The sequence below is a fragment of the Lonchura striata genome, chromosome 7 (assembly GCF_050655825.1).
Source record: "Lonchura striata isolate lonStrDom1 chromosome 7, ASM5065582v1, whole genome shotgun sequence".
Taxonomy (NCBI): domain Eukaryota; kingdom Metazoa; phylum Chordata; class Aves; order Passeriformes; family Estrildidae; genus Lonchura; species Lonchura striata.
The window spans coordinates 35,154,988-35,169,967 of record NC_140709.1 but is presented as its reverse complement, the minus strand read 5'-3'; the positions used below and the strand labels follow the sequence as shown (position 1 = coordinate 35,169,967).

The 14,980-nt window shown below is 37.9% G+C and overlaps 1 protein-coding gene across 6 annotated transcripts in view; it reads right to left on the bottom strand.

Moving 5' to 3' along the window:
• Window positions 1-14,980, bottom strand: part of SPAG16 (sperm associated antigen 16) — a 363,770-nt gene that overhangs the window by 296,168 nt on the left and 52,622 nt on the right. The window lies entirely within an intron of this gene.

Sequence of the window (14,980 nt, the reverse complement as noted above, 5' to 3'; positions counted from 1 at the left end):
GCTCCAGGCCCTTCCTCATTTCTGCAGCCTCTGCTGGCCCTGCTCCAGAAGCTCCACATTCTTCCTGTTTGGATGACCCCAGAGCTGGACACAGCACTCAGAGGTGCCTCCCAGGGCTGGACAGAGGGGCAGGATCACTCCCTGACCTGCTGGCACTGCTCTGCCTCACCCCAGCACTGCTGAGTGGATGGCTGGTAAAGAAAACTAAATCATGCTATGGTGCAAAATAGGCACCTTCCTGCAAAGATACCGATTCCACACAGAGGTCAAAGAAGCCTAGACCATTAAATTTCCTAAACATGAGGGGGGAAAACAGTTCTCCCAAGCTAACACATGCTCAGTTTCTTGGTCAAAACACCTCCAGTGTCAGCCTGCTCAGAAAAATGCAGATCCAATTCCTGTGTCTAAGGCATGACGACTGACAGATGTATAGGGAGGGGGAGAACAACCTTTCAAGTGATTAATGGAGTATTTCTCTTCTTGGGAAAATTGTTCCTCTTTGGATTTATTTTGAAATGTTACCCTCCCACTTATTTATTTCTTAATCTCCATATTATCTAAAAATTATTTAATTTATATGTTTTGCATAAATAAGGAAGAAAAAAAAGGTGGTTTATATTTAGCATGCCTCTTGTGAATTTCTGTCCTTCGCACATCAACAGATAATGTTTAATCTAGTAAACTTTGGCATAATTTAAAATAGCACTCGTCTCCAAAGTCTTGTAGATCTCCAGCATTTGGAATGTTATTCTTCAGGGAACCCATTAATTTTCACAAAAAGGTCTCAAAGGGCTGTATTAATTAACAGATCCAAGTAATCTACAAAAACTGAAATACTGCCAAAACACTCTGCACATACTCCCAGCTCATTAAAAACGCCAAAATCCTCAGTTTAACATTAAATAATTCCCACAGGACTTACAAAAAAGCTTACACATGTATGGTATTTAAAAATAATTTTAAATGCTAGGGAAATTTACAATGATTTATTATCACAATTACACATAATAAACCTTTCAGAGTTATAGCTCTAACCTAAGTTATAACTGTTACTGTGTGATAAAGTGCTCCATCAATATGTCCTCTCCATATGGACTTTGTGCTCTCATTCTCTCACTCCTGCTTTTTAGAGAGCATTTTGTTCAATCTGTCTAAACTACTACAGAAACAGACTCAATGTTACACCACAATTGATCTAAAGAGGATGAAGAGCTCAAGAAGTGATACTGAAGGGTGGTAATATCCAACCCTAAAGAGATGAGGAAGCAAACAAAGGCAAGTAGTGCATTGTTTAAAGATAAAATCAGGTTGAGGATGCTAATGGATCAGAAATTGTTTCTAAAGACTAGGCACCTACTGTTTAACTCCTCAAAAAACACCCTCAGAAAGTTTCAATGACTATCCAAGTTATGCCATAGTCCCATCTTTGTTCTACTCAAACTGCACCAACTGACATATTTTATTCTGTCTTCTCCTTCTTTGTCCTTCTCCCCACACCCCTCCAAGCATGACTGTGCACAACCCAGTTCCATTTGTGTCCAAAGTTCCCAACTGCAAGGTCACACAATTCTAAACTCAGGGCAAAAATCAGGCCCAAAACCAAGCAGTTTTATTTCCCAATGTGTCAAAGATAAAAGATGTCTTCTTTTCAAGAAAAAAACAGCCAACCTAACAAAAACAAACCTGAAGACTTAAAATCTTTAAATACTCCCGTAATGTTATATTCAATTTTTTATTCCTTGGACTCTCTTGTGACTTCACATTTCTATGAAGTATTTTCAATACTTCTTTATCTACATTTGAATAGAAGTTTTTGTGTTGGTCCTTTCCCCAATGATACACTTCATCTTGCATAATGGAACTTTAACTGCAGGATTGCAGACCTTGGCACAGATATTCACATGAAAAGCATGTTGAAGCACTTCGTTGTCCAGGAAGTTTAAAGTCCAGAGAGCGTCACACCTGTTGCAGTGCTCCATTATGTCAGGAATGACACACATTTGGCTGAATAATGTGGAATACCTTAAATGACCAAACCATCCATCAGAGTGGTTTTTGCTATATAACCACATGCAACACAAAATAGAGTTGAAGGACATTTCAGCATCAAAGTCACCAATTTTCATATAAGCAGTGCTAGCCCATATGTCATTATTAGCTAGTGAATTAAATTTGGACCCCTAAAACTATTAAACCACACATTACTGCTTCATTTTTTGAGGCACATTGAGTTTCACGGATGTCTCTTTGCCACTAGATCAGGTTACAGCGTTAAAACAATTTTGTTCCTATTTTTGTTTCTATTTTTGCCCTGAATGCTCAGAAATGCAGGGAAGTCAATTTTAGACAGAAAACTCTCCCAGATCGCTGTGGCCATCACTCTTCCTTCATTTGCTGTTGTCTCGTTTGTCCTTCCCCTGCCACTATCTCTCTCCTGAGAGGTAACTGATCCATTTAAACACTGTTCACAGCACAGAAAGTGCCAGAGCAATCCCTAGTTCGGGGTGGCTCCATGTGGTGGAAAAATCTCTCCTCCAACCCGAGTTTCCAAAGAAAGGCTCAGCAGTCTCTGTTGTCTGGTCTCATGGTTGTTTATTGCAAGTTATCTAAAAGATTTTCTTCTCTGCTGCTGTGGTTTGCTCAGAGCTCAGGCAGAGGCACACACACACCCTGACATCCTCTCTGACTCCGACTGCTTCTTCTCTCCCACCCAGGGCTGCTGCTGTCTTTTATATGGTACATTACATGTTACATGGTTATAGTTTTTCTCCAATACCTACTACCTATATTAAATGGTTCTTTTCTACTCTAAACCAATCTGTGAGTGCCAACATCACCAAGAACATGGAGGTAAGGAAGGAGAAAGAGGGAGGACAGGGCAGGCCCAAATCCCTCCATCTTAAAACCTCTGACCCCCATGTACAAAATTAAAACCCCCCTGTACAGGACTTAAAACCCCCCTGTACAGCACTCAAAAATTCTTCCCTTTGTGACTACTTCTACTATAATATCTGAACTTTTGTGACTTCTTGTTCTTCCTGCAAGGTTGGTAAGTCATTTCATGGCTCAAACCCAAAATCACAGCTGTTTGCAGCTGCCTGCCAGGGTCTCAAATGCTTCTGACCTGGACCCAGAACCTCCAAAAATGTCTGAGGGACATTTTGAGTTCTGACAAGAAAGAATTTTCTGGCCTCCCTGCCTCCCACAAACATCAGCCAGGAACAATGCAGACAGTACTATGGAGTATCTAAAGGATGTACATAATTCCCATCCCTGGAAGTGTCCAAAGCCAGGTTGGATGGGGCTTGGAACAACCTGGGACAATGGAAGGATCCCTGCCTATGGCAGGAGTTGGAACAACAGGAGCTTTAAGCCCATTCTAATCCAAACCATTCTGGGATTCTATGGTATAAATGTAGCTTGAAAAACTACACAAAACTGCACCAGAAAAATTTCCTATCATATGAACAAGTAGTGCTGCTCATTTCTGGCTGATGGTACTTTTGCTTTTGAAAGTAGTAATATAAATATACTCATATTTTACTAAGGCAGACATTTGTATAAGAAGGTTATGTTAAAATAGCAGTGCTTGGAGAAGCACTATAGCATTTGGCAGCATCAATTCCTGTAAAGTTTTACTGAACATCTTAAAGTTGTCTTCGAATTTGATTTATAGCTGGTTAGCAGAATTATGAGGCTTGATTTCCCAGCACTTTCAATCCATAACTCAAACATATGAAAAACCAAACAAATACCAAACAGAAGCATGGGGACTTCATTGATTTTAAGTTTAAAAACCCAAACATATTTCAATTCAAAGAAGCTCAAAAAGAAACTGTAACTACAAAAGAGATCAATAAATAAATCTGAATGGGTTCATTTGCTGTGGTTACATGAGGGATAGCACACACCATTTAGTAACAATTTCATTATATCAAAACACAGCAATGCCACAATGAGCAGGAAAACAAGAGAAGCAATGCACTGACCCTAACCCACGTTACCCAAACACCAAGAATGAAGGACAAAAATTTCAAAAAATTTTCAAAAAATTTCAACTGGTAGCAAAAGATCAATTACTAACCAGAAGATGGTGTTACAAAATAATCAGCATTCATACACCCATAAAATTATGTGAATACAGAATCATGAAGGTTGGAAAAGACCTCTAAGATCAAGTCCAACATCAAGCCAGCACTGCCAAAGGCCACCACTACATCACATCTCCAAGTGCCACATCCACACATCTTTTAAAGGGAGATAGTGATGGTGTGGGATGGTGACTCCACCAGTTCTCTGTCCAGTGTATGATGACCTTTCAATAAAGGAAGCTCCCTTCCTAGTAAAGCATAATCTTGTTCATTTTAATACAAGAAATTAACAGAAAATATTCAAAATAACCTCTATTTCTGAATGAATTTTAAAATCAAAGTACAAAACTAAAGCAAGATACAAAACACTGTCTGCAGCTATATGGACAACTATAAACCATAAATTTTAAGAAAACAAACTTGTTTTGGAGACTCTGTGCCTAAAACATGCAATTTCACACATAGATGCCCTTATTTTTAAGGGAAAAAACAAACCCAAACAAATAAATATCAACAGAAGTTCAGTCTGAAAATAGCTCTGATAAATGTGGAAACAGTCTCCAGCGTTGCAGTCCATTAACTTCCATAATTATGAGCTCTCACAAGGAAACAAGGATGATCACAGCCTTAGACAAACGTTCACATGTGTGACATTTTTATTTCAAATACCAACATTTACATCCCAGTGCTCAGAAACTGAAATCTCCACCAGTTCTATTTTGATTATAAGTTAAGAGTTATAAATCTAATTGGTTTGAAACAAGGAAAGAGAGAGATCCAAGAGAAGCTGACAAGTATTATTCTACCATTTAGTATCAATTAGTGAAAAATCAGAATGAAGATGTTCTTTTGTCTGGTTTGACAGAAGCAGTTTATTACTCACTTAGCTCATCTGTCCTATACTGGTGATAGAAAAATGTTAATACGAATTTAATGATTTGGCTTAAGACTGAACTAAAAACTCCACAGATTTTCAAATCTTAGCAATATCTACAACTGGAATGAAGTTTTCAGAATATGCTGAGCATCCCCAAGGAAATGTAGCCATTTTGTCTGAGTCTCCATAGGAGAATTGGTCTCTTCTGCAATATGGATGTTTGTTTATGCACCTGCAGAGTAGCTGCTGAAAGCTGCATCTGAATTAGAATTTGGGCACTTATGTGATACAGAAAGTTTGTCCCTGAAGTCGAGCACAGCCCCTGAAAATTTGAGCATTAGTGAAAATAATCAAGTAAGATTATTGCTCCCATACATCTGCTCCCTTTCATAGCTCCCAAATCTCTTGCTCCTTACCTGATCTGCACAGAACTTAGTGCAGGCAAAAAACCACAAACCAGTGTGATCTTATGATGGTGCTTGCCAGTCCTAACTAATTATAACATCAGCAATTAAACTTTATGCAGTAAATAAACCCATAACCATAACTTGGCACTGCCATGCATCTTCCAGCAGCTCCTAAGGACTCGTTCAGCACAAGGACACACCCTCCTCCTGGCATGCAGGGGGAACAGAACAAAAGCACCACTGCAGACAGCCCCTGGATTTGATGGCATCTCCATCAAAACCAAGGGTTCAAAATCAACCACTGAATTCCTGGTACTGGTAGGCTATTTATTCCTGTTGACTATGTTCTCTTGACTATGGCAAGAAATAGGTATCCTGGACTAAAATACTGCAAGAAAAATGGGCATCAGCTACAGAAGTGAAGCTACTGAAAAGGTGTTTTTTAAAGAAATGCAGACATTGGCCAAGCACTCCAAATACACAGAATTCTCTATTGCTTGATTTCTTAAGCAATTCTATTTGGAAGGTTTTGAGGGCTGGAAATTCTCCAGGGAGATAGTCCTGAAAGATTAAGAACTGAAATCACAAGTAGAGGAACATGGAGGGAATTGTGGTGTGAACAGGCCAACAAACCTCTAAAATTCAGCTTCAGCATTTCAAGAGAAACCCATAGGAATTCACTCTCTTCCCATGAGACTTGAACATGTTTTTTGAACATTTTTAAAATTTCACCTTTCATACTGAGTTCAAGTTTTACTTTTTCTGCCAATCTCAGCAGTTGCATAGCTCCAAGTGTGCCAACACTGATGTTTTTAGCATTTACCATGAAGGAAGTTTTGAAATCAGAATGGAATAAGCAGGAAATCATTACTAGGAGGGTTGGTATCATTTGTGTAGTTTTCACAGGTATTTCTCCTTATTGCTCTTTTGTACTTAGGCACTTTTATTCAACAACACAGCAAGTCTGCCCACAATCTAATAATTCTTTTCTGTCTGGCCAGCTGTGTTACTCGCTCAAACAAGAGTAAATACACCTACTTTCTTCTTCAAATTTCTTATATTTATCTTGCTTTCCTTCAGAGACACTGCAGCTACTACAGTTCAAGTACTATGTTCATTTTAATAATTGAAAATCTCACTTAAAAATATTTATATAGCAAAAAAAATCAACAGAAGATTTGTTTTTTAAAACTACAGCTATTAACATCCTGTAAGATAAAGCACTGATATGAGACTTCCCAAGCCACAGGGATTAGGAAATAGAGCTACACAAATGGAAACTGCCACCTTTATGCATCTCTGTGCTACTGCTGTATCTCTAAATCACTGCAACCATAAATACTCTAAACCTTCAGTGATTTTACATTTGGGTTATGGAACTGATCTACAAATGAGTGGCAAGTTATTTCAGTTTCTATTACCCCATCCAATACAGAATCATTAGTACAGCAGGTTTGTAACTCATACACAACTTTTCATAGGACAGACTGAAAATAAGGGAAGATCACAAGCATTAATAAATCAGTTCACAATTTCTACAGGATAGTATCAAAGAATGAAAAGTGTTTAATGGTATTAATTACAATGTAATAAATGCTTTGGCAAGTAAAATTCCTCATTAAAGCACAGCAAGAGCAACACTACATATTCCTTTAGGTGATTTTTGGACATTATGCATTATTCTTATATTTATCTAAGTTACTTCTATTTAGAATATATTTTTAATTTGGCCTTATCTTATATTTTTATTATGTTCCTCTTCCTTTCTTTTTACCACAATATATTATTCCTGAAGACACTCTGGTTCTAAGGAAAACCAGTCCACAATGGACTTTCCCAGAAAACAAACCACTCATCTATGGGCTAATTGTACACATATCTTGCTGTGACTGCCTACAAACTCTACTTTTTAAAAAAATACTTTTCCCAAAGATATGTATCTCTTCACATGGAAAAATTCATTGCCATGTACCAGAAAATGTGAAAAGTGGTATATGAAATCAAAACAAAACTTCAAACGATCCTAAAGAAAGTATTTGTTTCTTGACAAACAATAGTTCTGAATGAGTGACAGAACTGTCATGACACATATTAGTTCCCTTCTAGAAATCTGGAAGTTCAGCATTTTTCTTTTCTAAAAAAAATCCCATTGTATGAATTCCCTCATGTTAATTAGTACCTTTTTAAAGCTCACAAATATACTCCATTTCAAGAAAATTTCAACATCTTGCTCACACTTCATGAGATACATTTATAAGCTGACTTATTTTTAAACTGTCTTTGGTTAGTGTATCAGCCCATGTGACAAGTGTCAAAACCATTTCTTTTATTATTAATATATTACATCTGATCAATATAGAATTACAGAATTATAGAATATCCTGAGTTGGAAGAGACCCACCAGGCCTCTCCAGTCTAGCTCCTGGCCCTGCCCAGGACACCCCAACAACCCCACCTCGTGCCTGAGAGCATTGCCCATGTCCATTAAATATTCAGCTTTTAATGCATTTGGAGCCCAGAATAGTCAGATCACCACAGGATTGCTTTCAGTTAAATACTTATCAGAAAATTACTAACCCAATCTATTCAGCCTTTCTGTCCACAAACTCTTGGGAATAACAAGCAAAAGCCAAGCAATTTAGCAGAGTGACAGCTGCCAGGCATTGCACCTTTGGCTCTATGGAGAATACACAAGAGCCTCAATAAAGTCACAACCATATCTTTTTACAATCTTTTCTGTTGCAAACAAATACTTCTTCTGCAAAATCTGCTCAATAACTATGAAGATAGCTAGCAAAAAGAAAACATATATGCTTTCCCTCCATTGACCCTGCCTAAAAATAGTCCTTTTTTTCTGGTGAAGATGCTTGTTCACTAATAAAATTACAGAGATACCCAGATCTTTTCATGTGTGCACCATAAATACATAACATGCCTTGAGATTATCCTTCAGATTATTGCTGCTGTGGTTTTAAAGTGCCTGTTCCAGCCACAGCCAAGGCCTTCCTTCAGGAGCCATGGAGCTGCAGACAGAGCTAATGAGAAACAAAAATGCTTCTAAAGACTCTGATAGCCCAAAGCTTTTGAGATGAACAGGAAGAAACATTTACCCTGCAGGGAAAGAGGGAAAGGTGGAGCCAAGGGAACTACCCCTTTTCTTTCTGATTGCTGTATTAGATGGAAAAAGCTTCAAAGGAGGGTGAGAGGGTTGGAGCCAGGAGTTCTGCATTTGTCCTGCCAGGGCAGAAAGGCCTCCCAGAGCTTATCCAAGTGTGAGCCAAACAGTTTTCACCAATTATTCACGGAGAGCTCACTTTTCCTCTCTATTAAACTGCATTACAGGGAGCTAAACTGCTTCTGACATTTTCCTCTTGAGTGCTCCCTCCACATAAACTGTGTCCAAGCTGTTGCAGAGCCTGTCTAATAGGTCCTTGGAACAATCTCTCCATTGCAACATGGGCCTTAATGCAGACAGAAATTAACCTAATTTGTATAGAAAACAGTGCTACTCTGACATCAAGGGTTAAAGCACTGAACTGTGACTCAGAAGACATGAATTTAATTTCTGGATCTTCCACTTGGGCAATCTAGCAGGAATGATTTCACAAGAGGATAATGCTGTCTCACAGGACTGCTGGGCACATCAGGACATGCATAAGGCTGGCAGGGCATGCACAGATATTCTTCCCAACCTCTGTAAGTGATGGAGTGTACCCACACTTGCAGGCTTTAGATTTATTTATCACTTGTTCTTTGCAGAAAGGTATGAACTTCATGTGCAGTTTAAACACACACTCATACTACTCATAAAGGCCAGTCATGGGGGGAAAAAGGCATTAATTGCAAGAATTTTTCAAAGGAAAGTGCTTGAATTTTCTATATGGCAAAGAGAGAGATATGAAATTTATTAACAACATTCATTTGATGCTAAAATACTTGACAGGTTTATCTGGGAAAGTTGAATGTTTAAAACATCACGAAAAACCCTTACTGCAAGTGTACAGACTGATCTGTCAGAGTGAGCCAAGCCTGAGCTGCTGGGTTTTGTCCCTTGTGTCATGGAAAATGCACTAAGTGACTTGTTAATTTTACATTTAAAACCATCTCTAACACTGGTTTCTTCAAATATATTCAAAGGCTGATCAAACTGAAAGATGAAAATAAAACATGAGAATCAGGAATTTCTTGTCATATATAAAAGGAGATAAAGATTAACCCAAGCTTCCACTCATATTGCTTTTGTTTTTGAAAAGACACACAATTTGAGTAGTTCAAAAGAGGCTAAATTGAGTATTTGAATATTTCAGCACACATAAAAATCCAATTTTGCAACTCTACACTTCTTCAGCAGATGTGAAAATTGATAGCATAAATATACCTGTGAGTATTATTAGATTTAATTTATACACACTAATGTGTGTGTTTATGGGCACCTCTTAGCTCCCTCCCTTCAATATTTGTACACACTGATGGATGAGATCTGCCCTGAGCCTTCTTTTCTCCTGGCTGAGCAGCCCCAGCTCTCTCTGACTTTCCTCATATGTGAGATGCCTGTATGTCACATTCCTTTAAAAGCAGGTATAATTTCTGTAGGAAAATCAAGCAGCAGCTTATGTTGCTAATGCAAATCTCCAATTCACTCTGGCTACTCATGCAAGAAATCAGCATATGATGGCACAATTAAAAAGTTTTACTGTTAATGGAAAAATGTAATTTAATTTTAAAAAAGTCTTTTCTAATGCCCTAGGAGGCAAGAAGAGGGTTTAAATAATTAGTAAGAATTTTTTTTCCTCAGCAAACTCTTCAACAGGAAATTTCCTCATGAATTTTGGATTTTGAATCCTCTTTCCTACCTTGTGTTACACAAGGACACAAAGATTCATATGACTGATCACCTCTTGGTAGACAGACTCTATTTTGCTTGGCATTGTTCAGAGACAGACTAAAATGACATTACTTCACCAGCTCTAAGGCAACAGAGAGATGGAAACAAATGGGCACAACACAGGAAAAAGGGAGCCAACATTTGTCAGCCTGACAGGCAGCAGTCTCAGCAAACCATCAGGATGACTGTTGTCAGAATTCTACAGGCATCACAGAGGGTATCAAGGCTAGTGACAGGACAGACCATGACAAAGCTGCTCTGAGATGTTAATGCAGAGCTCTTGGCAAACAGGAGCAGCAACAAAAAGAACTACCAGGATGTCTGCTTAGCAGCAAGTAGCATCTGTGCTGCTTTTGCTATTTTGGTTACACACAACACAGTTCCAATGTCCTACTCTTCTCATAAGCAACTCTAAGAAAGCCAGAGTCTGAGGATGATAAAGAAATTAGTTATGTCTAGAAAGGACCAAAACATAGTCCAGAGCAAGTGTCAAATCTGACTGACAAAATTAAACACCTTGTTCTTCACACAGCCAAACTCCCCGTGCCTCTCCACCTTACCAAATAAATGGAAAACTTCACTTTTATCTAGTGCATATGGAACTCTGAAAGACAGTGCACACCAACACCATCCATTTTACAGCAGAACTTCAGGCAGTAATCTAATTCAAAAGAATTTCCTCATGTCAACACTCAAAGGATTCTTTGCCCTGCATAGCTGGCTCCTGTGTTTGATGTGGATGTGCATCTGTGTGATATATGTGCTCAGATGTTAAGGAGAAAAAGTGGTAAATGTGAACCAAAGAGGAAAAGAGTCCAGGGTTCTGCAGTGCTTTCCTACCTTCATCTCTTGGCACAAGGCTCTGCAAGATTGCACCTTTAATTTCAGTTACCCAGTTTTATGCCACAGGTCAATTTGTATGGTTCCCAAGGAGATAAGTTTTTAAAATCTCCTCTGGAATCTACTGATAAAACAGGAGAAACTAGTTAGTAAGATGTAATGATGAATTAGACCCTATTGAAAAGTTATCTTTTACGGGGCCAATCAGGAAATGCGAGATAATTACAAAACATTTTGTATTTGCTTTTCTTTACTATTATCTCCACTTTCCTATTTTTTCTGTGCCTAGGGAAAAGCATTAGCAATTTTCTGTCTTTTTCTTTTACAAGCTATCAAACAAGGACAAAGGATTTGAGAACATCAGGTTACATGTAAACAAGAACAATATACATTTCCTATTTATGTCTCTACACTAGTAGGTAAAGCACCCATTTAAAACATAGAATCACAGAATCTCTAAGCTTGGAAAAGACCTCTAAAGATCAGCAAGTGCACCCCAGCTCCACTGTGGTTCATCACTACTCCATGCCCCCAGGTGTCACATCTACACTCCTGAACACTTCTAGTGATTCAACCACTGCCCTGGGCAGCCGGTGCCAGTGCCTGACCACCCTGTCAGTGAAAATCTTTTTCCTAATATCTCATGCAAACATCCCCTGGCACCTATAATAGGCCATATATATACAAGTTCTATGGCAATTCTGACTGTAAGTGCATCAAAGCAGTGACTGCCAATGACAAATAGGAAATAAGATTTGAATGGAGGACTGTAACCTCGGCATGAGGCATGGGAAGGAAGGAAGGAGGACAAGACCATGATATCTTAAAAAATTACCAAAACAGCCTAGATGATTACTGCTTATTTTTTCAGCTTCCTCTTGGGTAGCCATCTCTCCACCACAATACCTGGCATTTTCCTGGTTTCCAAAACTGTGCTAAACATAAAAAATGCACTTGAATACTGTTTGTGTGGGCACCTTTCTTTTCCCAGGTGAAGACAAGGTAAACCATGACAGATTATATAATGGTTAATTCATTATATATGGTTTATATAATATATGGTTTATATAAATATATCTTACTAGAGTAGTAGCATTGCATGTGGTGACTGCAGAGATGATTTTTGTGGGAAACACTACAAAAGCTTAAAGCAAAGATGCAGAAAGCCAGTGAGGAGAGAGTGGACAAATAAGATTAAGGAAGATCCTTTAGCCACTATAGATCTTTTTACAGTGCTTCTTATAGGCACAGTAAGATTCACCAGGATATTTAAAAGGACACTGAAGCAATGTGAATTTAATGCAGAAAAGGAATGCCTATGTGATGATTTGAGAACTGGAAATCATTCAGCTTAGCAGAAAATAAACATGGTTTCCTGAGGGATTTCTCCTCTCCCTTCACTAACATGCACATCAATGAATTCTGATGAAGGTCTGAAGAACTAATGTATGTGAGCTTGTGCAAAATGTGAATTTGGATTTGCAAGTGCTCCAGTTTCTATGGAAATGTAGAAGAACCCAGTAATACCCACACACAAACCAGATTCTGTTCTGTCCTTTTGGTATAATGGTTATGGTGAGAAAAATCTGGTCTTCCAAGTCAACAGAATGTTTTCCATCTATCCTATGAACTGCAAGAAAAATTTAATTTTTATCTAGTGCATATAGATTTCCCCTTGTGTCTGTAAAATAAGACAGACAATTACACTTACTAGAAATACATTTAATGAATGTTTCGTATTTCTTTAGATAGGCTATTTTTATTTAATTCCCTACACAAATAATTTAATCTAAGTCATTCTTCTCTGAAAAAAATCTTGATTTAAGCATCTAATAACCTCTTGGAAAACTAGATTTAGAACTGAGTAGCTGCTGTGCCAAACTAAAAAGCCAATCTCTGAGTGCATTACCTGTGTGCATTGGGACTGGATCCTATAGCATCTAATAGGGTATGAGCTCCATTTCCAGCTCTTCCCCCCAAAAATTTGCAACTTCTCTGTTCTCTGAGTTCTCACTCACCTGCAGCCAACAGGATCCTAAAAGTGACCCTTTCTTGAACAAAGATCTGTTCTCTTGAAGTAGTCCTGGGAGCCTCAGCACTTCCTGAGTCTGTTATCTCTCTGTCAAATTTGTTTGAAATTGAGGAGGGTGTTATTGTAGAAAAAAGGCAAAGCAGGCTACCACAGAGCCTTTAGCACTACCAAGAAAAACAAGGCCTTTTCCATCCCTTGAAAAGGCTGATTTTAAGTAGCAGTATTCATGTAGGAAAAAAATTTTGTTAATTGAAATATGTTTTAAGTGTTTTTTTTCTGATATAGAGACATGTCTAGAAACTGCACCCTCCCCCCTAATGTACACAGAGACTTTTTTAAAGAAATGGGAAAAGTTCAGTTGCTTTGTTTACATTTTTTTTCAAGCACACCTTAAAATTCTTTTGTACTTTACATGATTTTATATTATCACATTTTTAAAAGAAGCATTTCAGTTAATTTCAGGGCATCATCTCAGACCCTCACTTTCTTTAAAGAAGCATATTTACATGAAAGTCAACATCATATTTGCAGAATATATAATTAAACACTCATTCTCTCTGGCAGGTTTCTTTCAGTATAGTTGATTCTCCGAGCAAGTTCTAAAGTGCTTCCAAATAAGTTTAAGGACATCCAATTTACTTTTATTTTAGAAAATTGCTTTCTGAAGAGGCACTGTATCCTTAAGGTGTGATATCCAGTTACGAATTGCATAGGATACTTAAAATTTCTCAGCACATTAAGTATCTCTGCTAGCAATAACTAGAAGAACTGGATAGAAGGATCTACAGAAATAATATAAAAGTATAATTCAAGAAAGAGAAAGAAAACAAGGAATAGTCTTACATGACCATATTTATCTGCTGTTGTTCAGCTACAAAATAATGGAAAAACTTTGTTAGAGATGGGCTTTCTTCACTAGACCAGAGTTTCTAATACTTTCAATTATATATTAAATACTTCTAGATTCACAAGTAGTTTGTAACAAAATTCAGAAGTACTTTGTCACTGAAACCTGGCTTTTTCTACAGATAAAGGCAGACACTTAACAAGGCAAACAGTAACAAGGAAATGATGACTTGAGCCTGTGATACACCAACAGCTCGTGCTGCTGCAGCCTGGAAGGGTCACAGCTGGATGTTTTTCCCACCTGATTCACTGAAAATCTCGCCCAGTGTGGAGTGTCTTGCTTCTCCAGACTGGTTTTCTTTCTGGTTTGTATTTTTTTAAACACACATTCTTCTTGAACCTGGTGTCCTTCAGATAAGCCAAAGAACCCACTAATATTTGGGTGGATTTGTCAAAGGTTCCTCTGGGAAGCAGCACAGAGGCACCAGCTGCAAGCACTCTTTCATACACAGACAAATATGATGATGTAATTTGGGAGAAAGTTATGTAAACCAGACAGAAACCCAAAATTGAGCATCTGGGAGCCTAAGCAGAATCCTGTTGATGGAGGCCAAAGCTCACAGCACTGTGGTAGTAATTTACTGCAAAATCTGGACAGTTACCAAAACCAACTGTATGTGACCTTTGCATTATAAGTATTAAATGCATAAAGATTTTTTTTAATGAATGCAAAATTATATTCAAACCTAGTCAATGTGTCAGAATTGTCAGAACTTTGCTATGAATTTTTTTTTTTATATATTTTTAGGTTCATTCTTCCAAAGCTGCAGCTAGCAAGCTCTCTAATATCATTGCTTACAAGCCAATCTAAATTTAAACTCTTCTGATTTTTGACCCAGGGGAATAAACTACAATCAAATACAAACTGCAAAAATATTCAGCACTATAATTCAGTTTCCTGGAACCTGAGTTTACAGTCATCTCTGGTTTCTGTTTTTATAC